We start from the raw sequence: 12,338 nt of genomic DNA, 5'->3' as shown, positions 1-12,338 counted from the left end.
CTTTCACTATTTGAACAGAATTAAGAAGGATATTTGATCATTTTATGTATATGCATATGTAATTACATGCATACATTTACATTTACCAATATAACAATAAATGCCAACATATTGTTTGCAAAACCCTTTAATATATTAAAAATTCCATGCATTGATTCATTGAAACAGATTCAAACTTACTAACAGCTTTTCCAACACCAGATACTATTGATGTTGCTTCATGTTATACTTCCAATAAAATCACTGCAAATAGGCTATATTAGTGAATATCTATTATATCAGCTAGCCCTAATCAGACCAAGTGAACTTTTTAAAAGTATGTGCCCAAAAGGGTTTTACAACCCACACTCTTAAAAATAAAGGTTCCAGGGTTTTCAAAGCAATGCTACTGAGAGATGTAACAGAACATCTCCAAAGAGCAACTCAACAACCCTATACAGTGAAAAAAGGTTCTTAACAAGAAGTTTTTAGCTGAATTTATGGAACCATTAAAGATTTTTAAGAGTGAAGCGTGAAATATCCACAGTACAATCAAACTCAATCTAGAAGTTCTCTAGTCTTCATCTTCTCCAAGTTCACTAACAGCAGGACGCTGGTTACCAAGACACGGCCTGAAACATCCATACACACACCCTGCATTTTCATCTGACCGCTGCTGATGATGCGAAAATGAACAACAAATAGAGCAGAACACACACACAGTCATGCAAAGACCCCCTGTGTGTCTTTGTAAACCCGCTTTGTTGAACCGGCGTCCAACAATCCAGCATCGCAGGCTGCACGGAGTTCAATTGCTAGGTAGACTTGTGACGGAAAAGAAAGCATGCAAGATGACAATGTCTAATTAATCTCCATTCAGAGCGGCTGTGAGGCAGGTCTAGACCGCTCTGATCGACGTGGGCAGGGGGTGAGATGTTTGAGCGCGGCTGCCACGGTAACTGGCCCTAATTGGACTATCAGACTGACTTACTTTGACCTCGTACTGACGGCTCGGCCTTAGGAGTTGTGAAAGTAAACATGGGCTTCAGCAAAAACAATTGCACCATTCAGATTCAGAATGGAGAAAATTAGATGCCAAAATCAGATCTGGCTTGGGCGATGCGCTAAAAAAAGTTGAGGCTGACTGATAAAGAGATTTTCAAAGGCTGATGCAACGTCTAGCGGTCGACCGATATGGTTTTTTGATGGCCGATGCCAATATCTTATAGAGCAGGGTGGCTGATGGCTGATATAAAGCTGATATACCCTATCACATTATTGAATTTGAACAGTTTCTACAATTAAATGTATATTTATTTGGCATAATATTTACTTAAATTAATTAGAAATAAATAATTTGACAATTAATCCATTTAAAATAAAATAATTTAAAATAAAAATAAATTTTTACAATTTTATTAAAAAAATAAATCTGTAAAATAAGAGAGGAACTTCCTGATTTAATAATCCCAAACTAAAATAATTAGAAATAAATAATCGATTTGGAAATTTTTCTATTTTTCACAAATACAGAAGTTGACAACATGTGGACTAGAGATCAAGATGATGGTCTCTGGTCAATATACCTCAAACGTGATTGTAAAATTGCAAAATAAAAAAATAATAATAAAAAAAACACTTGTTTTGCATAACCCTTACTCATATACACCCAAAAAAAATTGTATTATTCATTGACAATTTTGGGCGCTAACTAAAGGGGAACTAACACTTCTGTCAATCAGGCATACCTCAGCAAATGGCAATAATTTAAAAATGGCCAAATAACAAACTATATGATGGTCTGTTGCAAGCAAAATGTATTCATAGACCAATAAATCAGCTTGGATGAATAACTGAATAATCAACATGAGTCAACCATGTTATATCATTTTTATATATATATATATATTTTTTATATTTTGTAGAATAGGTGCTGATTTATTATTCACTATGATTGGATTGTTTTTTTTTTGATTATTTCAGCATACAGCATTATGTTGTCATAATATTGTATATAAGCACCAGCCATACAAAACCCTCACATATGAATGCATGCTTAGTTTGAATTATAGAATGTGCCTCAAAACCTAGTGGACCAACCTAGACAGCATTAATTTGTCTGCATCATAGGCACATTTTGGACTAGCAGGGCACCTATGATACCCAAAAATGCTGCCTAGGTAGGCAGCTCACTATAGGTTTCATTAAGACAATTAGAGATAGTAAGATAACCCCCTTTAAATGATCAATGGCGGTCTGACTGGATATCTAAGAGCAGTTTCCTGCGGCCATTGTGTGTAAAACAGCCTCTGAATGTCCATCAGTAGGTGCTGGAGATAAACTCAGGTGTTTCACATCGCATTGTCCTGCTATTTTGAGAGGATACTGGCGGATTGTGCCGGATAGGGTGGAGTAACACAACACCTGTCCAACCTGAGCGTCTTCATACAGGAATGCCATGGCCCAGAGCACGAGAACGGGACAGAACCGGCGTTCACAAACAAGCCTCATGGAAAATGGTATGTTGGTGAGACCGGGGCAAGTTGTCACAAGTTTATGATCTGCTTTTGGGGACATGTTGTCACAAACACTGTACATTTTTCATGGCCAATAACAGTGGCTGTTTTGAACAAGTAGTCACAAACTGACTTTAACAAATAAACCCACCGTGGGAAATATTTACTGTGGGAAAGAGTGTGACAACTAGCCCCGGTCTCCCGTAATCCTATATTCAGCGGATTTGTTTAATCAGATTACGATTTCCCAACGGCTTTGCTAACAAAACAGCCTTTTCAACTCACCGGCCACGCGAAGCTGAAGGGCAGCACGATCCTGGATTTATCGCTCGCGTTGTCGAGGGGCTTGACAGAAAAAGTATTCCCACCGATAACGGGAGTAGATCCGCTTCCGTAGCTGCACGGGCCTCTCGAAGACACCCGCGACTGATACTCCTTCAAACACACGCGGAAAAACGTGTCGCACTCGCCCGCCGTGCATGAGCGGTCCGCCGCGTCGCGGGCACCGTCACAGCACGCGCCGCTCTGCAGCGCCCCGTTCAAGTTCTGCATGGACAAAACCTGCATCTCAAATTGCCCCGATGCTTCACACACCTGGAACATTAAAAACACGGGGGGAAATAATATTAGAGTACAGTATTTGTCACATGGGACATATATCTTTATCATCTCTCTGTCTATTTATATGAATTTATGTGCTAAATTCTTGTCCAGAAATGTTCTGTTGATCGCAGTTGTGTGCATAAAGAATCAAAATCTGTCAAAAAGTTCTTAAAAGCCATTTTAACTCAAAAGTTTTGAGAAAAAGAGAGAAAAAAAAAACAAAACATATAAGACCCACATGACATCAGGTTACCTGAGTTTACAATCTATTCCAGAGTAAATGTTCAGATAGCATCACATAAACAGTAATGTCACAAAAGGCAAACCGCACGTACCCGCATCCACAGGCACCGCAAAAGCACATGAACGGACAGCACCGCAAAACTTGGACTCCGTCTCCGAATCATGCCTCCTCTGTCTGTCTGTCGGGACCGTTCGCTGTGAAACTAGAACTTCAGCCGACACACGGCTCTCATATAGTGCCTCATGCACGAGGACAGAGCCGCTCAGATCCAATAGAGGACAGATTCCCTGATGGCTCTATTATCCGCCACTCTATTCTTGTATTGTCCTTCTGTTTTTACAACAATGCCCACGGGTTGGAGAGGAAAAGCTGCGAATGCGGCCAGGCGAGGGCTCCATCTATACAGCGCGTTTACGGAGGAGGGGCGGGGCCGACACTTGCGATGATTACATATTCATGACTGGGCGGGGCCATGGGTGGAAATAACGTCTACCTTGTTTTCTAAAGCAATTTGTTTTGCCCTAATTATTTTAAGGATTTTTTTAATCAGTTAAATATTAAATACATATTAAAGGGTGTCAGGTTTCAATTATAAAATTAAATTAAATTAAAATGGATTGTAAATTTTTAGATGTTAAAAAAAAGTGAAAAAAAAGTGGCCAAGTATGGTTACCCATACTAGGAATTAGTGCTCTGCATTTATCCCATCCAAAGTGCGCACACACACACACAGCAGTGAACAACACACACCCGGAGCAGTGGGCAGCCATTTTTTGCTGCGGCGCCCGGGGAGCAGTTGGGGGTTCGGTGCCTTGCTCAAGGGCACCTCAGTCGTGGTATTGAAGGTGGGAGAGATATACATTCTGTACATTCACTCCCCCAACCTACAAACCCTGCCGGTACGAGACTCGAACCCGCAACCTTTGGTTTATGAGTCTGACTCTCTAACCATTAGGCCACGATTTCCCTCCCCCCCAAAGTGTACTATAAAATCAATTAAACATTAAATAAAATGTGTTTCTGTATTAAATAATGTTTTATATGTACAAGACTACCATATAATAATAAATATATAATACATAATAAATATATAATACATAATAAAATCAGTTAAATATTGAATAAATAATAAAGGGTATCATAATTCAATTCTAAAATGAAATCAAATCAGATAAGTTAAAATAAGATAATAAATAATAATTGTAAATGTTAAATAAATACATTTATATGTACAAGACTACAATATAATAATAAATATATAATAAATTCAGAATATTAAATATGAAATTAATAATAATGAGTATCAGGATTCAATTATAAAATAAAATAAAATGTAAAATAAATAATTTTATATGTGCAAGACTACCATATACTAATAAATATATAATAAAGCCAGTTAAATAAAAATAATAAAGGGTATCAGAATTCAATTATAAAATAAAATAAATGAAATGTGATATTGTATATTTTATATGTACGAAACTACCATATATAAATACATTTATAATAAAACAAACTAAATTATATTGAAAAGACTGAACCTTAGTCAGGTGGATGCCATTTACTCTGAATTTGCTATGTCACACAGTTTTTACAACCATGTTTTTTTTTTGTCCACTGGAAATACATTTTTAGTGTTTCATTGTCTTAACAATCAACATCAAGTCACAGCAGGACGATCCATTGTACGGACTGTACATCCGTCCTTTAGAGTGTCATGTTCATTCATGTAAAATTAAAAGTGATGTCTATCCTGTCTAGGTTTGTACATCTCAGACAGCACACACACAATCTCTGTCAGTTTTTTACCCATGAGCCTGCATAGACGTAATCATAGACGAATCGCATTAGGCATCTCTCTCTGACCTTCTTTCCTGGTGTCTCTGCCTTATTGCATTTTCACTACTTCACTAGATTGCATTCTAATGAGGTTCATTTGCTACATGTTTTGGCACAAGTTGCCATTGTGACAGTCCTGTTAATATGCATATATTATTCATGAGCAAGAACCCTGAATATCACAACACAGGACCCCTGCTAGTTCTCCATTGTTTTCGGCACAGAAACAGCCTCAGTCTTTTCATGCCTGTAATGGCAGCTGGTCGGAGACGGCTCCTTCTTGGAACAACAAACTGCTCTTTTCAAAGCTAAACGTGAAGCGGTTAATCATCCCCCAGTCCGTGTTAGAGGAGTCCCAAAAGAAAAGAACATGACAGGAATGAGGGGGATGGAGAAGAAAGGGCGATCAGAAGGGGCATCTCCTGTGAAACAGAGATGGAGGAAGGAGGGGCTGATAAAGGTGGGGGTCTTTATTTTAAAATTAGAGCAGCTGGGTCTCAGTCTCCTTAAAGAGCTGTCATGAATAGATTATGGCACAGGCCGAAACAGGAGCTGCCCACCCCTCTCTTTAGGACAAGCCCCCTCCGCCTCTGCTGGATGGAATGAACTGCATTACTTTGACAAGAGAGCAGGTAGTAAATTACACACGTGTAAAAAAAATAATAAAACCCTCTTATGAACAAATAAACACTGTTTGAAAATTATGAAAGACGTCTCTTATGTTCACCAAGGCTGCATCTATTTGATTGAAGTTATATTATGATTTTTTTTTCTTCAATTTAAAATAAATATTTTCTATCTGAATAAATTTTAAAATGTAATTTATTCCTATGATGCAAAGCTATATTTTCAGCATCATTACCCCAGTGTTCACTGTCACATGATCCTTCAGAAATCATTCTAATATACTGCTTTGGTGCTCAGTGTTGGTGACTCGGTGGCAGTTGAAAACATTTGTGCTGCTTTATATTTTTCTGAAAATCTTTTAATTTTTTTTAAGATTCTTTGATGAATAGGAAGTTGAAAGAACAACATTTATTATATACAATAGAAATCTTTTGTAACATTATAAAAGTATTTATGTCACGTTTGTTCAATATAATGCATCCTTGCTAAATAAAAGTATTAATTTCTTTCTCTTTAAAAGTACACTGTGAAAAATGGCCGTGAATTTAACGGTAAAAGACTGTAAAAATGCTACAGTATGGGCTTTGGTTCATCTTGTGACTTTCTCATCACCACCTGCATTTGGTGGTAATCAGTGTATTACAAAGGTACAAAACAGATTTCAGTACTTCAATAGGTTGGTATATTAACACATACTGGTAAAAAATGTATAGCCTGAATGAACTGTAAGTTGCTTTGGATAAAAGCATCTGCTAAATGCATAAATTATTATTACTATTATTATTATTATTATTATTATATCAGTTAATGAAATCACGGTATTTAACTGTAAATTTAAGGTAAAAAACGTAAAACCTAAAACATTGCTACCGTATTTTTTACGGTAAAATCCGGCACCCACAGCTAAAAATAATAAAAAAAAAAAAAAATGTTTTTTTTTTTTTTTACAGTGTAATTCATTTAAACTTTTGAACGGTAGTGTTCACAACTAATCAATTATTTATGATCTCTTTAGTATAGTATTTAACTAATCATTTTGCTGTTCTGTACATTTAACAGGACTGGAATTAATTATTATAATTATTTTTTTTTTTTTTTACATTTTAATGTCAACATAAATTCAAAATTGACCCTACTTACTGATGTTATTGTGCACAATTCATCCATGCATGCTATTCCAATTTGAAATTATTTATATTATTTAATTATTTATCAATTGGTGAATTAATGAAATCTAACTTTAATTTAAAATAAAATAAATATTTTATTTCCATATATTTTGTTTCCATATCTTCCACATCTTCCATATCCCTTTGTGCTCAAGAAACAACTGAGGTGTGACACTGCAGTGTGTTGACGCTGACAAAGCTATTCAAATAAATCTAGGACTCTATCAAGCATTTTATCAAGAATTCTCAGACGCTCCCAATTCCTCGGAACTCATAAACACCTGCAGTGACATCATAGCAGCTCAACCACACTTTACCAAAACTGATTTTAGCATCCCAGTAGGCCTGTAGCCACAGGCAGCAATACGCTGTCAAGCAGCCAGTATCTTGCTTCACGAGGCATGCAGTTTTACTTTCCTGTATCTCCACACCTTATTTATTCATGCATGACTGATGACAATGGTTTTCTCACCCTCACCCTCAGTCTGTGATTTTTGTCTATTTGCATGTTTGTTTATTCATTTGTTTACCGTTGACTTCGTTTTTGGAGACTGATCATTCATATCTGGGATGTTTTACAGTAATATCACGCTTTGTGTTTGTGTGCGTGTGTGTTTGTGTATGAGCTGAAGTTCCCACAGCATCTACTCTGCTTTCTTGCTCTGACCTGAATGTCATTTCCCTGCAGGAGCGACGTTGCGAAACATATCAGTGAGAAAATAACTAACAGTTAATGAGCAACTATTGTTACATATTAGATCTGCAATGCTTCATCTGTCCTTCAGATTACTCACAGACACACAGTGAATGTGCACTGCAAAAATTATTTCCTTATGTGTATATATATATGTATATGTATATGTATATATGTATATGTATATGTGTATATATATATGTATATGTATGGGCTAGATATACAGTATATGCTAATATATGGAATTGTTCCAATGTCTAATAGGTTTCATATACGTTTTTACTTCCTATGACAACATATTTAATATATAAAATTTTTATAAATGTACATATTACATTTGCATATGGGAAATGTTGTAATAAATAGATGCCTAAGTAGCCTAAGTAAATATTGCTGTTTATTAATATACATTGTTATATTTGTGAATGAATACAAATGATTAAATATCATTCTTCCTTGTGGTTATTTAGTGAGAATTGGGGAAAATGCCTTAATTGTTTTGAGTTACATTTCATTTGATCTTATTAATAAATTCATAAATATGGAATTATATACTGAAACATTTTAGTTATATGCTGGAACAGTCCTTATCTTAATTGTGTTCATTAGGCAGATAACAACAGCAATCGCTCTTGGCCGTGAGCTTGCTGTCCGTTTCACAACAGGTGTCGTTCCCATGAGACTTTGCTGAATCTGTGACCTGGTAAAAAGACATCATGTGGCAAAGGCCACGTTTTGTTTAAAGATGTTTTGGTGCAAACCTCCCATCCGTTCCCAGCGAAGCGGTACACAGGACCAGCTCGAGCCGAGACCCCGCACCGCGGGCCGCGCAGCTGCGCTCGGTGGGACGCATCCACCAGCTTTTCCTGATTACACAGTAATGAGCAAATAAAAAGAATGGGAATGCTATGATTCACTCGTCACAACACTTGCAGGACAGTCGCATAACATTTGTAAGTGAATGGTCAATAGAATCAGAAAATAAGCTGTATTATATTGCCTGTGTGCATCTGTTTTGTTATATTCTGTGAGGACTTAAGTGTCCTCAAAAATATAAAAAAAACAACCCCGGTTGACCATTGGTTTGTGAGCTGGACCTCATTATTTGACTCATGTTTTGCTTCAAATCTACTAATGTCAGCAGGTTTGTGTGAGGGTTAAGTTTAGGAGTACAGCAAAAATCATTAGCTGAGTATGAAAACCATTGTATTTTAAAAGGATCTTCACCAATATAGCTTCAAGTGTCAGTTGTGTTTGTGTGTGGAGAGGAGATCTGAGGGAGTTGAATTCCTCCATCCCTGATGTGTCAGGAAAACATTTCACACTCTGAAAACAGAGCCAGCGCTGCAGCAGGTTCAACAAGCACATCTGGACAGGAGATAGAGACAGAGGAATATAGTACAACCAAGCACAAAACTGACATAAATGCATGTAATATGTTTACATAAAAAGTTCAGGTATGCAAATAATCTCCACCTAGCCAACAAAAATATGTTCCTTGAACGTTCAAAATGTATTTTTTGTTATGCTTACTGGAAGAACGTTTGTTCATAACTTTAAGAGAGCCAAAGTTCTGAGAATTTTCCCTGTTAGCCGGGCATCTCCTCTAAAATGGCAGACTAAGGCAATTCGCTAATCTTGTTGAAACGCATCCAGCTGAATCATTCCAGCCCTGAAATTCCCCAGAAATAATCAAAAGTTCTGCTTGGTGACATCTGTGTGAAAAGTCCATTTTACGTGACTAATGTTAAATGTGAAGTGTAATTTCTGAGCCTCTATGAGCACCAAAGGAATTTAAATTAGTTTGTTGAGTAGCCAGACTGTGTCAGGCACAACGGTCAGTTTTATTGCACAACCAATGGCGTGAGTTTGGGGCGGGACTACCTGTTTGTTCAACCAATGGCAAATGGGGTGTTTAAATTGTTTAAAAATAAGTTTTTGTTCAGTTCTGTTTGGGACTTTTTTAGTGGTGCAGAAATTACACACTTTGATAAAGATGTTACCAGAGGTGAAAAATATACTTGAGAGAAGATTAAAATGTTTTATTTGACAGAAACAATCACTGATGGTTGTACTATTAAACGTTTACAGTGTTTGCATTCTTCTGATATGCTCAATTGGATCACCCTGATTTATAAAATATGTATTCTTGTATTTTAGATGGTTCGTTTTTGAATAAAAATAGTGCAGTGCAAATAGTGCAAATCATAAATACACACGCACAAAATTGAGTTCAAACTGTGCGACTCCCTTTAATTGTAAGCACATCTGGTGCAGCAGCATACGGTCAACCCCCTACCCGTCCCAGAACCATTCGTCCAGTTGACCAAGACAAGTGATTCATGATTCACTTTCTCTCTTTCTCTCAACACTGACTTTGTTAGGATTAACAAGTATGGACATAACTTAACTGGGCCTAAATGTACATACACAATGGGGTATTTTCATCATTGTACCACATTTGTTCATTTGAGAGTGTAAATGTTGGTTTCGGTGGAGTTTTTGTGTACTTTACTCTCACAGATATACTGAGCAGAGCAAAGAGACTCACTCCAGGCTAATGACCCTGCAATCCTCCTCCACACAGAAAAGGTCAAATGTCACAGTTATGGGGTGTCCTTCTAGTATTTCCAAAGAAAACAACAATACAATTATCTTTTCTTTTTATTTTATACATTGATAATAATAAGAAATGTTTTTTGAGCAGCAAATCAGCATAATAGAATGATTTCTGAAGGATCATGTGACACTGAAGACTGGAGTAATTATGCTGAAAATTCAGATTTGCATCACAGGAATAAATTACATTTTAAATTGTCCAAAGTATCTTGTCAGAAGCATGCGAGTGTCCACTTTCTCTGGTGTCGAGAGCCTTTCACACACACAATCGCTCAAACAGCCCACACATGCTCATTTATTGTGGTCACTTTTATGTGCAGGTCTCTGGAACGGCAAACAAACTCTCTCTGCCTTCGTTTCTCCCAGTTTTACTTTCATGTCAATGGACACATCAAAAATATGCCACAATGATGACTGTGAGAATCCTCAGGATTTGCTGGAAAAGCATCAATTTTGCTATACTATTCTACAGTAGGGATAAACTCCGGAGCATAAATTACTCATACTGGCCATAACTATGTGAAAAATCTAGTCAGAATATGATAGAGATTTGTTGGTGGGCTAGTGGACAAGAACATAACAACAACCCAGAATACCCACAACCTCATAGCAACTCTAAAAACCACTCAGAATATGCTAGCAAACCCATAGTAACACCCTGCAATGGCACAGCAACTGCTGTTTTCTTCTGAGAATGCAAAATAGTTCTTTAATGAAATTAAAAAACAACAACAATAACCAAAAATGGCATCCACCAAACACTCTAAGACGGCGCAATTCAATGAGAAAATTAACGTAAAATTTTAAAAATAATAAAAAACAATAACATATAATACCATTACTAATCAGAAATTGCAATAAATATTCATCTTTAAGCTTTATTCATGTCATTGTTATATCCAAAAATTGCACTTAAAAGCAAAACTATAAGTAAAAACAAAAAGCTATAAACTGTGTGTGTGTGTGTGTGTGTTGGCCAGCTGCCACGTCCCAGTTCGGTTTGGCTCTCAGCAGGGACACAGGACACAGATCACAGACCTTACTGTTATTACACACACACACACACACACACACACACACACACACACACACACACACACACACACACACGCTTGGACCGACACATTCATACATTCCCATTTGCCCTCATGAGAGTCTGACACAACACACACCAATCACAGAATGGATGTGCCAGATTCAGAGCGCTTTGATTGGGTGGAGTTTCAGGACACTCGAGGAGCTCTTGGCTTCACCGTTTTGTTGCACATTACTCAATAAAAATAACTGAGAATTGTCCTCTTCATTTTGTGTAATTTCCTCTCACTGAAATGTTATTTCAGTTTTCACTAAATCTAAAATGCCATTTCTCAGCGGTCCACCCTGTGCTAAAGGTTCAGTCACTGTACCCATTTACTGTAAATTAATTCGTGATATAAAAATATTGATTACTGTGTCTTTTTCACTTCCAACTTTACCCTGAGACATACCATTCTTTAGTCAGGAAGAATCCAGATGTAGACGAGATTAGAAAAATGAAAAGGATTTGTCTGTTAAAAACACATCTGTTATCACTCACATACAGCATAAAATGAATAAATCCACAAAAACAGTTCACCCGAAAATGAAAATTCCTCTGAGCTTCCAATTACCATATTTGATGAGCTCCAAATTGCCTTTCAATGCAGTTTCAAAGGGCTCTACACGATCCCAGCCGCGGAATAAGGGTCTTATCTAGCGAAACGATCTGTCATGTTCTAAAAAAAAATACAAATTTATATACTTTTTAACCACAAATGCGCGTCTTGCACTAGCTCGACTTCATGCATTACGTAGTCACGTTGGAAAGGTCACGCGTGATGTAGGCGGAAGAACTGACCCAGCGTTTACAAAGCGAACGTGCAAAGAAAGTCAAATGCCATTTACAAAAAAAACAAGGTAAAACAACTTTGTCGGATGATTTTGAAGTTGGAGGAGAAAATGAGATGGAGTTTTTCACCCTACCCTACCTTTCTGAACTGGAGTACACAGACGAAGAGCTGACCGCACGT

General features: G+C 37.0%; 1 pseudogene; it reads right to left on the bottom strand.

Annotated features, from left to right (window-relative positions):
- Positions 1 to 3,743, bottom strand: part of LOC107684261 (protein jagged-1a-like) — a 28,176-nt pseudogene extending 24,433 nt beyond the window's left edge.
- Between the last annotated feature and the right edge of the window lie 8,595 nt (positions 3,744 to 12,338).

Source organism: Sinocyclocheilus anshuiensis, unplaced genomic scaffold, assembly GCF_001515605.1.
Source record: "Sinocyclocheilus anshuiensis isolate Anshui unplaced genomic scaffold, SAMN03320099.WGS_v1.1 scaffold1371, whole genome shotgun sequence".
Taxonomy (NCBI): Eukaryota; Metazoa; Chordata; class Actinopteri; order Cypriniformes; family Cyprinidae; genus Sinocyclocheilus; species Sinocyclocheilus anshuiensis.
This window is presented reverse-complemented; position numbering and strand designations above follow the sequence as displayed.